This window comes from Cygnus olor, chromosome 2 (genome assembly GCF_009769625.2).
Source record: "Cygnus olor isolate bCygOlo1 chromosome 2, bCygOlo1.pri.v2, whole genome shotgun sequence".
Classification (NCBI taxonomy): domain Eukaryota; kingdom Metazoa; phylum Chordata; class Aves; order Anseriformes; family Anatidae; genus Cygnus; species Cygnus olor.
The window spans coordinates 49,723,316-49,736,827 of NC_049170.1; the positions used below are offsets into that span (position 1 = coordinate 49,723,316).

At 37.5% G+C, this 13,512-nt stretch overlaps 1 long non-coding RNA gene across 2 annotated transcripts in view; it reads right to left on the bottom strand.

Moving 5' to 3' along the window:
- Positions 1–11,784, bottom strand: part of LOC121066352 — a 24,996-nt gene extending 13,212 nt beyond the window's left edge. Inside the window, exons 1-2 of one of the 2 annotated variants that reach the window (XR_005817699.1) lie at positions 11,261–11,784; positions 3,871–3,996 (exon numbers count right to left, since the gene is read on the bottom strand). This is a non-coding gene — a long non-coding RNA (uncharacterized LOC121066352). The remainder of the gene's footprint in view (positions 1–3,870; positions 3,997–11,260) is intronic. The other variant, XR_005817700.1, reaches the window with a different exon arrangement.
- Between the last annotated feature and the right edge of the window lie 1,728 nt (positions 11,785–13,512).

Sequence of the window (13,512 nt, forward strand, 5' to 3'; positions counted from 1 at the left end):
TTTTGTTTTGTTTTTTTTTGAAAAAGTCATTTTTTGACTTCTGTCATGTCACTTAACTATGCCATTTGTAAAATGCAAGCTAATCTATTAATTAAATTTTAAAAGTTATTCCAGACTGTTGGATGAAAAGCATGCATGAAACACAGCAATAATACTCTCTCACCAGTGGTAAGTGGCCCCTCTGCCCTCTGTAGCAAGAAGTCAATAATAGGAATAAATTTGCTTTTAAACTTAAGTGTAAATAGGCTGCAAAATATATCAGCATACATTCAACAAGTTTCAAATTATATTTTTTCAAATAATTAGACAAGACTCCTAAATGTCATTACAGTTCTCATAAGTCTGAAAAGAATGCGCTCTGCTCTTACAGAAGGGCACAAAGGAATAAAAAAGTGAGTCTCCAGTACATGCTATACTCAGAAAAGCACTTTCCCTTCATCCCACCCATGTAAACAAACTAAAGGATCATGCAAAATATTTGGAATAGTCCTGTCCAAATGTGGAATGGTAAGAAGCCAAGAAACTGTATTTAGCTCCCTACAGCTACAGGACAATACTGTGCTATTCTAACCATATACAAGTAATCTGAACTGTCACACACCTGCAGCAAGACAAAAGAAAACCTTTGTAGTGATTAGTGTTCAAGATTCAGCAGAGGCAGGCTGTCCTTTTCAGGAAAGCATGAAGAAAGAAAATAAATACATCAACTCTCCTCCTGACTGTCAATTTATGAAAATCAGTCCTGGAATGCTCCCATACAACTTTGCTATGAAACAAGGGCAAATTTAATCCTTCATATTCAGTGGCTTGGCTGTAGTCCAGGAAGGTCCTCAGCATGAAGGTTGAAGTGAAGCCAAGCCATATATATCTAGGAGAGCACAAATATTAGATTGAAGGTTCTTCTAATACTGAAATGACTAATGCTGGCATTAGACAAAATTTATCTGCTATTTTACCAGGGGATTAGAGTGTAAAGCATTGCATCTAGTTCAGAAATAAATAAATAAATAAATAAATAAATAATAATAACATCCTGAAGACATATCTAGATAAATCTACAGCTAGGAAGGGTACACACTCCTGTAGCACGTTTGTCAGGCACACTGCATGCATACTGCAGGTGAACTATTATCAGAAACAATAATGACTATATCAGCAGCAAAATGGTAGTGGATCCATTTCTCTAGCACTCCAGTTTTGCTTTTACTTCTAGCAAGAATCCACGTGCTAATTTTGGGGTGTGCACCGCACCTCCATGCACAACATTTGGAGGTAAATTTGTGTAATTCACATATATAGCTGCGTGGAGACATGCTTTCCAACACAGGCAGCTGAGTCAAAGAATTTGCAGCAGGTTTATGAGAGCTTCAGAGATACCAACTGAGGTAAGGTTGGGGAGGGCGGGGGGATAAAATAGTGGGCAGAGAACATGCAAACAGGATTCCTGAACAGAATGAGGAAGTCTCTTTTACAGCTACAGTCCCCAAAACAACATCAGAATAAGCCTAGATCCTTCAATTAAACCAATAAGACTATTCATGTACAATAATTATCTAAAACTTCTTTCTGTAAGTCTCCCCCAAGACTGGGATATGTGCTGGAGAGTCACGCAGATTTTGACAGCCAATGGTAACAAAGCAAAAGAAGAATAAAAACAGGTCACATTGTGATAGATCCAAGGATAAAGAAAAAATAATAAAAAAAAATAATAAAACAAAATAAAATAAAATAAAATAAAATAAAATAAAATAAAATAAAATAATTTTAAAAAGAACTCTTAATCCTGAGGAAAGCAATTTTAAATTCAAATGTGCAAATTGTCTGCAACTTCAGACAATTGCAAAATGCAAAGCCACTTAAAATGATTTTGCATGGCTGTGTTTTCTTTACAGAAAGGAAAAAAATACATATTCTTTCTTACCCAGAAGTCTAAACTGAGCTCACTTCTGAGCTTTGCAAAGAACTTGCTGCCACAGGCCATTCATTCTTAAGTATCCCTAGAAGTTAACATCCCCATTCAATATGTTAACCAATGATACCACTGTACACCAAATGCACCAGTTAATTTCTAGTTTATGAATTAATACATGAGATCTTTGTAAAGATAAAAGTGCCTGCTATTTGGAGAATTTTTCTCCTTAATAAGCATCTGAATGGGCCTAAAATACTGATGAGTACTATCATATGCATTGTTGCTCTTAGACTGTTAAGTACTCATATTTGCAAATAGCATAACAAATAGCATATTACATAATAGACTAAAACAAATTATAACCTTTCTGTCATAAAATACTACAAAAAAAAAAAAAAGACTTCTGACATTTTCAACAAAAAATCTTTCTTTCTTCCTTTACCCAAAAAGAACACCAACTTTTGTCTTTTGGGAAAAAATTAAAAGATACCAGCAGATACTATGATTTCCAAATTATAACTGCAGTTTCTTTGCTAAAAAGCAGTCATTTCTTACATGACTGAAACACAAATGTTTCTGGGACTAGAACAGAGCAAGTCTGAAATAGCATCATGTACAACAAATTATTTCCTGATTAGGAAATTTCATCAAGACTAGGTTTAAACATTCAGTCTCGTGACTGGTAGCAAAAAGCAGCTGCCCAGCTGGTCCAAGAACTTCATTCAATGGAGCTGAAAAAATTGGTAGGATTACTCAAGGACTTTTTCAGATGTATGTACATAAAAAAAGCACAGAAGAAAAAAAGGATTAGGGTGTGAGTAAGATTTAACTGACTGCACTATAATTGGCTAAATTTAACACTGTACTTTTTAAATCATTGTATTGTAAGCCCATCATTATAATTTTGCGAGCAAGCACCTGGGGGCTAAGATTAAAAAGTTAAGGGTTTGGTTTATGATGATGTGGTTGAATTGGTGTGTTATAATTGGTGCATTATTTCTTCTGAAAGCAGTGAGCTGTTAAACACAGTAGCCGGTGGTACGTAGGAGTAATTCTTGTTCCCTGCTGTCAGAGATCATAGTCTTAAGCTTATTGCTTAATGTGAAATTGACAGATTTAGTGTTTATCAGGGAATTTTGTTTCTGGTGGTTTTCTATAGAGAGGTAAAGCTTGCTTTCCTGGAACACAAATCACTATATTGTACGGAAAATATATGGAACTGTATATACAGTTAAGAACCTCTTCACATTATCGCCCTGTTAGTTTTGTTTGTTTCTTTGTTTTTTTAATCTTTAGAATCTTTAGTCTCCTTTGTAAATTAGTTATTATAACTTGGGGGGGGGGGGGGGGGGGGACAACACCAAAATCCAATTGCCAGGTTTCTAACAATGTCAGTCAAGATTTGGGAAATGAACACTGTCAATAACATGGTGATATAACATTTATAAGGGAACTTCTTCATAGCACAGATCCATAAGGCTAGCAGAAAGTTGTATTCATCTATGTCTGGCACGATGGCATTACACTGTACTTATGAAGGAGCACACGGTATACCAATATCTAGGACTGGAGTATTTAAACCATTGTGGCTATTGCTGAACTGGTCTTTCTAAGAAATATATCGACTGTAGACTAAATAGATAGGCATTACCATGTGATCATCTACAGGGTCTATTTAGTGCCCTAAACATGGGTAAGTAAGCATAACAATAACATGAAAGGAAAGTAAAAAAGTAAGATACTTCATTTATAAATGCCAGGTCAGTGCAATTTTGGAGCCAAGAACAAACTAGTGACAAAAGAGACGAAAGAATAAAAAATTTTTATCCTGCATTTTAACTGTCAGAATCCAAAGTAAATACTAATAATACTAATATGAATACGAATACGAATACGAATACTAATAATAATGTACAGGAAAGTTTGCACAGAATATTAGTACAAGGCAATGCAGTCACCAGGCTAGAGTCTGTTAAATATTTCAGAGAATTCAGCAGGGTTAAACTCTAAGTGAACATGTAATGAAATACTCAGATGATCTGGAGATGTTGAATACGCTTCCACGGCACAATGTGAAAACAGACCTGCAAATGTATTTTGCAGATTAAAGAAGCCAGAAAGAAAGAGTTCTGAATCAAAACAAACAAACAAACAAACAAACAAATCCATTCTAATAATTTATGATAATGATTTGGATAACAACAAAAAGTAAGAAGGAGTGCACATATCTAAAGGCAGAGAAAATCTGTTCTCTTTGATCCGTAGGTAGAGGGCAATTAAAAGACTCAATTTTTATAAAAAGAAGCCAACTCTGGTAAACAGCACTAGAGCTGTCCTATGAAAGATCATTGTAATTGACATACTTTTTAGAAAACATAGTCTTTTTTTTTTAATTTAAGATGTATTTTCAAGAAATATATATTCTCCTAACAATTTTCTGCAGAGATTCAGTATGCACAAAATGGAAAACTTTGAAAACAGGAGAGAAACAGGTTTAAAATGTACTCCAGATGTACCTCCCATCAACACTGATACTGGGCCATTTCTTGGTCAGAATCCCAAGCAATTTGTAGAAATATTTAAAAACACAGAAACCAGTATAAAATATGCCTGATTTAATCCTATAATAGATGTGTCTCAATAACAAGACAAAGCTAAACCACGAAGGACATAATTTCCCTGAAGAGTTTTTAAAATAATCCAATTATTCCTGAAGATTGTTCCAAACCTTCATGTTATGATGCCTTCCAGACTTGTGCAGTCAACATATGGCTTTAGTACATCTTTACTTTTTATCCTGAATATTAATAAAAATATTAATTTATCTTGGTCCCATGACTTGAGGAACCTCTATAATAACTGCTACATAATTTTTTTCCTTACAAATGGAAAAACTTTTTTTTTTCCTCCCCAGATGAGAATTGGTCTTTGTCAGTGTAACTTGCTATGATCTTCCCTAACAGAAAAACTATTGTAGTTTTTATATTAGTCTTCCCAATTATAACTTTCCTGAGGTCACATAAGTGTTAAGAAAATTTTATATTAAATATTATTCTGGAGAACATATTTTTCAATACATCTGTATCTATACTTAGTTTTTTTTTGAACGGCAAAATTGGCTATTAGATTTTTACCTCAAAATGGAAGAGCGAGATGCCAAATTCAGCCTTCAGATTTACATTTGCCTATTGTTCATTTATGACCTCCAGGGACTGCATAAAGTAATGTAACAATAGCACTGTCAGACAGCTACAAGCCCATGTGAAGTTTTGACTCTGCCTGGGTTGTCATACATCCAGAAATGCTGGACAGATGGCTAAAGTCTGGGCAGAATAAAAGGACAAAAGCCCGTTTTGCATACCATATATGGTTGGCAAACACAGAACTCTGTTAGCCCCATCTCAAAAAAAATCTGTGAAGTTCTGTGGATGCAAATCTGATCTAAACAGACAACAAATATCATGTACCATGACAAGTTTGTACTTGCACATCCAAATGCCACCATCTACCTCTCAAAAGGAGTTTGAAAATTGCCATGCAGTACGTCTCAAGAGCCAGATGGTAATGCCAGAAAGGAGTGTGACCGATAACATATAGACATATGCACCTCTGTAGTCTTCTGCCCCTTGAGATATTTCTCAAAAGTAGGATAAGAAAAGCTATGAAGGCTGTTAGGATAAATTTGCAAGCCATACACCCGCATTTTCCTCCATCTCATACTTCAGAGCTTCTGTTTTTTTCAACTGTTAGCTAGGAATCTCTTGCATGCACTAAAACTTTAAAGAAGATTAAATGCTATGTTATAATTACTTTTCTGGCAGCCAGCTCTGGATGGGAGGATTCTTCTATTATCTGAAGTGCTGGGTGCAAATGATTACCTTAAGTCATTTCTGTAAAGAATTTCAAGCTAAACACATTTAAATGGGCAGAGGTCTGATAAAATACACTATTCAGCTAAATGATTGCACTTTTAGTTTTAAATGTTGTCTTAGCATGTTGCTAAATATTCGTTTTAATGGCTGTAAAGTCACTTCATACTTTAAAAAAAAAAAAAAAACTGCTTTATCCTTCCTTCAGAACTGCAAAATATGTATTGAACCATTATCCCCAGTGTTTCCTGCTTCTGTTTACTAATGAAACCTCTTGACAGTCTTGATTAGAAAGTGTCACTTAGAACTCTTTGATCTGGTAATATAGCAATGACACATTTGACACATTATAAAATAACAGAATATAAACTTAAACTATGTTATTTTTTCTATGGGAAAAAAAATGCAACTTCAGCATGTCAACTAATGCTGACTTCCCCTAATAAAATGCAGCAATTTAAAATTATTTTAGTTTAAAAAAGGTTAGGTTTAAAAAAAAAAAAAAAAAAAAAAGGAGGTCCCATAAATTGTCATTGTTGTGTTGTATTTGTCCTTCATATCATGTCTTCAATCCAATCTTTGCTAAGTTTAACTTTTTCTTTTTTTTAACTGTAATATGCTTTTATTTGTATTTTTATTTATTTATTCTATACTTTGTTTTGTTATAATGATTTTCTTTAGTCATGGGAGTCATTTGCATTATTATTACCAGGTGCACATCAAAGGCTGAGTCTAAGCAGTTTTTGTCTTCATTTTAGTTATATGAGTCTTTTTTTTGATGCATAATTATACCGCTGTGTGGTAGCATTAGTGAAAAAATATCTTATAAAGTGAAAGCTTAGACCTTGTCAACATTCAGAGAGACTTGCTTGTGTATATACACTAAAAGATAGCCTTGTGAATTCTCCCAAAGGTGAAGCACTAAAGGAAATTCTATTTTCTTCTCTGTATAGGTGACAATGCCAATAAATCCTAATGTAAAGCAATGACATGGGTGGGGATACTTCCTCTCTCCAAAGGAACAAGTTCTTCAACATTTTCTTTAACCTTTTTTAAGATTTCACATGTTAAGGGAAACTTCTTTTTCCCAAATCTACCCATCTGACAAAATGAATAAATTACCCTTCTTTACACAACTATTTCTTTAAAGATGCCCTAAAATTCAACAGTGACTTACACAAATATTTTTATTATGAGTATTTTCTAGGCCATTTTTAAATTTAATTGTGATAATACTTCTCTCCCTCACACAGATCTTGCAAGAATAAGCACATTACAGATGGTACGATATAAAAATGTTATTGTATAGGGAATGCACATACTGGTTCAAGCTTCCTAGTAAAATAATACCTCGAAAACAAATTTTAAAAAAGAATAACAGAAAGCTTCAGACATTCATAGGCACTGTAAACATATGGATAACACCTTAACATTCTTTTAATTAAATTTTCAAGGCTTTAAGTTCATCTAGAAAAGCATGTGTATACATCTGTAGCAATTTCTAGGTAATGTTTGATTACAAAGGTTAGTTACCAGCAGTGCACATACTCTAAACAGTCATTTAGAGATGAAGTAGTTGTTTACTCAATAAACCAAACCATATGTCATGTTTTCTGTTTCAACAAAATTGGGTCTTGGAAAGAAAACAATAAGATTGTCCCTAGACAGGCTTCAACACTTCAGTTTCCCTTTGCAACTTACTTAGAAGTCAAGAGAAACTTTTTGAAGGAGGGTAATGGTCAGCAATGTTAGTCACCCCATTAAACTAATAATTTAATCCAGCAGCATTAGGCTGTACATGATGCATTTCAGTATTGTCTCTATTCAGACTTGCTCACTCCTCGAGTGGCTTCCTTCCACCTTCAAATGTTGCTCAAAGTCCTGAGTCAGCACAAAACCACATGCAGTCTCGTGGTGAACTGGATGGAGATTAGCAGTTGAGAAAGGGAAAATCCCCATTTCTGCACTTTTTTTTGCCACTAAATGAATTTTCAAGTGCATGAGTCCACAGTCCAAACTACTGAACCTTTGGAGCCACACAGCAGAAAGGACAAAGGTGTGGGCATGAGCAAAAGAGGCTAGGAGATGTGACACACCTATGAGAGAGAACACAACTGCAATTATGGCTTTAGAGTACAGTCTCATGCTATAAAGACCCTTAAATGAAAAAGAAAAAAAAAAAAAAAAGTTATAATATGCTATGTTACATAAAAGCCAGACCACCAGTAAGTTCCTTAAGATTTCTTTAAAAAAAGTTATATCCTTGTTCAGATTACTGCAAATTTAATAAGTTTAAAAAGAATTAATATTAACATTTTAATTCAAACAATACCAAAAGACCAACACTGTATTTACAATGGTGCAGACATTCAGCAGCTTGTCCTATGCCATACACAAAAGAAACTGGAAATAAAATTAATATTGAAGTCAGAGAGTAATCTCTGATTTTTGCGGGAAAATCTATGTTCTAATTTCCTGCATAAAACTGTAGATTTCCTAGAACTATTTTTACCTAACTTTCTTGGCAGGAAAAAAAAAAAAAAGTTTTAGTTTGGTGTGACTCTAAGTGATTTATTTCAAGTCAGTTAAATAATGAATTTAAAATTTCATTGCTGCCTGGAGAATTGTAATTTAAAGTCCATCCTCTCCTACTGACAAGGCTCCCATGAAGGTCTTACCATTGGTTTAGGGTCTGGCTGTCAGAGTAGAGTCGCCTTGCTCCTGTCCCCAGGACAGCAATTTGTTACTGGGGACACCCAGAGCATTATCCTCCTCAGTCCTCCAGTATCACAGAAGGGGTGGATTTCACTGAAATGACTCTAGAGATAGCAGCTATTTAGCACTTTTAAAAGACTGCAATAAGCAGCCCAGGTTTCAATGCTGGGGGTAAAAGCTAGGGTTATAGAGCCAAAGCACCAGCTCCATGCACAAGTAGTTAGCCCGAGATCTGCATGCACAATTACTGAGTTGGGAAGGCAGTTTCACACTCAAGAGAGGAAAAATAAGTAAATAATTTCTAAACAAAATGTCAATGGGGAAACTTGACGATTCATTTTTAAGATCAAAGGAAAAAAAAGTTTACTGCCTGTGAACTTTCTGGATTTCAAACTGTGGTTTCATATATGCATATTATAACAATATACATTTTGACTGTTCACAGGAATAAATTTATTTTGCATTTCAATCTCCATGTAGTTGGATTGAGACTCAATCTCCACATAGTTTTGTGAGATCTTATTGATGACCATGCCTCAGGCACAACAGAACTATCATTTCTTGCCTGTGCAAGAACAATCACCCAGGTAAAAGCCTGGTATGCCTAGAAAGTGGCAGAATAAGAAAGCGAGAGTGTTCCTCACATTGCCCTCTATTTGTGAGTGAAGAGAGATCATCCACGGAGTCTTATCGATTGGACCCCGCCACAGGGACTCCAGGGTCCTCAGCAGTGTTTATGATATTTTACGCCACATTAACTGTTGAGATGATATGCTATGACAGATCTTTAAAAAAGTGTACCCCTGAGCTCTAAATTGTTCCAATTATGCCTTTAGCATAACAGTTGCCTACCAAGGGGCATGGCTCAGTGCCTTAGGAAAAGAAGCAGAGGAGGGGAACGAACAATCTTCACATATGCTGACCTCCCTCTACCCTCACCCAGCAGAAGCCTGTCATTGCTTTCCTTCACTGTAGCTTTTCATAATCCTTAACATATGGCCTTTGTTTTGATAGGCATGAAATTACATCAAGGTCATTTTTAATAACTGTCAATAGCCCCAGAACAGCGGTCAGCTTTATTGGCACCTTAGTTGAAGGGCTCAGAGAGCTGTAAGTAGTGCACAGACCCTGCTTGAGAAAGCTGATCCACTGGGAAATGGATTATTATTGATATTAGTAAATTAGTATTGATAGAAGTTTGATGAGTATTGTGCATCTGTATCCCTCCACAATACACTAATGTCAACCAAAGCTCACAGCTGCCTCCATTTCAGACAGGCAATTTATTTGCATTCTGTAGTTCTCTTTGTTGGCAGGTGGGAAAAAGGGGAATAGCTGGAAGAAGGGGGAAGAGATCAGGATAGGAGACAACAAGTTATGCTTGCAAACACATATAAAGTAGTTTCTGGAAAACAGAAGCTTCAATGGAAGTATCAGCTATCTCTTTTAATGGAGAGCAAAATTCCCTTTCCTTCATATTCATTTATTCATCACACAATCATTCATCCTCCCATTGCCCTGTTTCTGCCATTTCCTACTTTTCCAGCTCTCTTTTTTTTCTTTTTTTTTCTTTTTTTTCTTTTTTTTCTTTTTTTTTTTTTTCACTTTTTTTTCTTTTTTCTTCTTGGCTTCTATGCTGTCCAAAACACAGGGTGAACACAAGATGTTGTATCTCATACAGAACGTTTAACATTTGGGAGGTTTTTTCAATGTTTAATTCTGCCTCTAGGCTACTGTGCCTGTCTTCATCATGTAAAGCCAGCACACAAATAATGTGAAGTACTGTGTATTTTGGTTCAACTCCTTATGCGTCTATGTAGGAAAGACAGTAGAGTAACGGTCACCACTGGTTTCCATCATTTTTTTTTCAGTGACCTTATGACAGTGATTGCTATGACCTAACACATTGATTTTAATAATCAAATATTTAGAGGCCCTGACAAAGAGAGCAAGTATGCCTCTAAAAGTCAACAATATAGAAAATGAGTTAGAAACACTGAATGGAATGTCATGAATGAATGGTTGGAATGTCAGAAGGACAAAAACAAAAAGTAAAGGCAGCCCTATTAAACTTGAATTATCTGAAATGCACTTGATCTCTATATGAGGGAAATTTGATCTCTATATGAGGGAAAGGAGTTCCAATATTCTCCAAGTAAAATGCCAAGACACAAGGCATTTGAAATCAAGTATAAGCTGTATATTATTTTTTCACTGACTTCATTTCCCTTAATTTATTCTATTTCATATTTTTTATATTAGTATGTTTCTAGTGCTGTTATCTAGGGATGTATCAGAAGGTATCAGAAGTATATTGTAATTCAGGAGCTTAACATATCACTGCATTTTAAACTGTAAATTTAATCCACAATTAATTTTTGTCCTCCTGTTTAGTTTTGCATATTGAAGGGAAAGGAAAGGGGAAGGGAAGGGAAGGGGAGGGAAGGGGAGGGAAGGGGAGGGAAGGGGAGGGAAGGGAAGGGGAGGGAAGGGGAGGGAAGGGAAGGGAAGGGGAGGGAAGGGAAGGGAAGGGAAGGGAAGGGAAGGGAAGGGAAGGGAAGGGAAGGGAAGGGAAGGGAAGGGAAGGGAAGGGAAGGGAAGGGAAGGGAAGGGAAGGGAAGGGAAGGGAAGGGAAGGGAAGGGAAGGGAAGGGAAGGGAAGGGAAGGGAAGGGAAGGGAAGGGAAGGGAAGGGAAGGGAAGGGAAGGGAAGGGAAGGGAAGGGAAGGGAAAAGAAAAAATTTTCAGTCCATTTCTCACTCTCACCTGTATTAACCAGTAATTGTCCAAAACTGTGTACAGTAGTTGAGGATCCTGGCTGTCAACTCCACATTTGACATCTTCAGTGTAAGGCATTCACTTACTTCCATAGCAATGTTTCATTCCCTTTCCCACTAGTAACACAGGGCTAGCTAAAATAATTTGAATGTTCTGCTCCCTCTTGCCAGATGGGAATATGAGCTCTTATCACATCACATAAAGCAGTTTTCACAACAAAACCACTGCATTTCTTTTCCTAAATGGAAGCAGATTGATATCTACCATACCATTAAACAGTAAAATGATACCAACATTAACAGTTCTTTTTCTGCTGATTAAGGTTTCCCTTCACACCAGACATTGAAGGATTATGAATCATATGAATACCATAAAAACAAAAGTGCTACTAAACAGTCTAGTCCTGAGAGAAACCTCCAAGCAGACACTGCAGTGGAATAAAATGGAAGACAAATACATTCCTGAGAGAAGGATCCAGTCTGTTTTCTGTATCCCCATAGCTGCTGCTGCTGCTAGAAAGAAAGCAGGAAGGAGAATTAAGGAAATTCAGAAACTGCACAGAGCCTTAAGTCACAATAAGTATGATCATTTTTGATACCAAACAGAACAAATAATTGCACTACAGAAAACAGCAGCAAAGCAATTGAGATTGGAATTTTACAAAATTCCTTGCAGCAATTCTTTTAAGAAATCCCTCACTGCCAACCCTGCTGAGAATTTTACTTGCAACCATCTTCACTGAGAAAAAACCTGGCTTCTCACTGATTGGCAAATATTCCCGAAAGTATTGATGCACTTAGAAATCAGTAGTGGTCAGAGCTCTTTAACCTCATCATGACTTTAATGCAATGTCATTACATCTTGAAGACCAATACAAGCAAAGCAGAGGAAAGAAGAAACAAATCATAGAATCATAGAATATCCCGAGCTGGAAGGGACCCATAAGGATCATCAAGTCCAACTCCTGGCACCACACAGGTCTGCCCAAAACTTTAGACCATGTGACTAAGTGCACAGTCCAATCTCTTCTTAAATTCACACAGGCTTGGTGCAGTGACTACTTCACTGGGGAGCCTGTTCCAGTGTGCGACCACCCTCTCGGTGAAGAACCTCTTCCTGATGTCTAGCCTAAACTTCCCCTGACTCAGCTTCACACCGTTCCCACGGGTCCTGTCACTGGTGATGACGGAGAATAGGTCACCTGCCTCTCCACTCCCTCTCACGAGGAAGTTGTAGACTGAGATGAGGTCGCCCCTCAGCCTCCTCTTCTCCAGGCTGAACAGGCCCAGTGACCTCAGCCGCTCCTCGTATGTCTTCCCCTCTAGGCCCTTCACCATCTTCGTCTCCCTCCTCTGGACACTCTCCAACAGTTTATTGTCCTTTTTGTACTGTGGTGCCCAGAACTGCACACAGTACTCGAGGTGAGGCCGCACCAGTGCAGAGTAGAGCGGGACGATCACTTCCCTCCACCGACTAGCAATGCCGTGCTTGATGCACCCCAGGATACAGTTGGCCCTCCTGGCTGCCAGGGCACACTGCTGGCTCATATTCAACTTGCTGTCAGCCACAACCCCCAGATCCCTCTCTGCGGGGCTGCTCTCCAGCGTCTCGTCGCCCAGTCTGTATGTATAGCCAGGGTTGCCCCGTCCCAGGTGCAGGACCCGGCACTTGCTTTTGTTAAACTTCATGTGGTTGGTGATCGCCCAGCTCTCCAATCTGTCCAGATCTCTCTGCAAGGCCTTTCCACCCTCATCTGAGTCCACAACTCCTCCAAGTTTGGTGTCGTCGGCAAATTTGCTCAAAACACCTTCTAGTCCTACATCCAAATCATTTATAAAAACATTGAAGAGGACTGGCCCTAAAATGGAACCTTGAGGGACCCCACTAGTGACCATCCGCCAGCCAGATGTGGCCCCATTTACCACAGCCCTGTTAGCCCTGCCCGTCAGCCAATTGCTCACCCATCGTATGATGTTTTTGTTTAGTTGTATGCTGGACATTTTGTCCAGTAAGATCCTATGGGAAACCGTGTCAAAAGCTTTGCTGAAGTCCAAAAAGATCCCATCAGCTGTTTTCCCTTGATCGACTAGATGGGTGATCTTATCATAAAAGGAAATCAAATTTGTTAGGCAGGACCTATCCCTCATGAACCCATGTTGGCTGGGACCAATGACTGCATTGTCCCCCAGGTGCACTTCAATAACTTCAAGGATCATCTTCTCCATAATTTTACCAGTCAC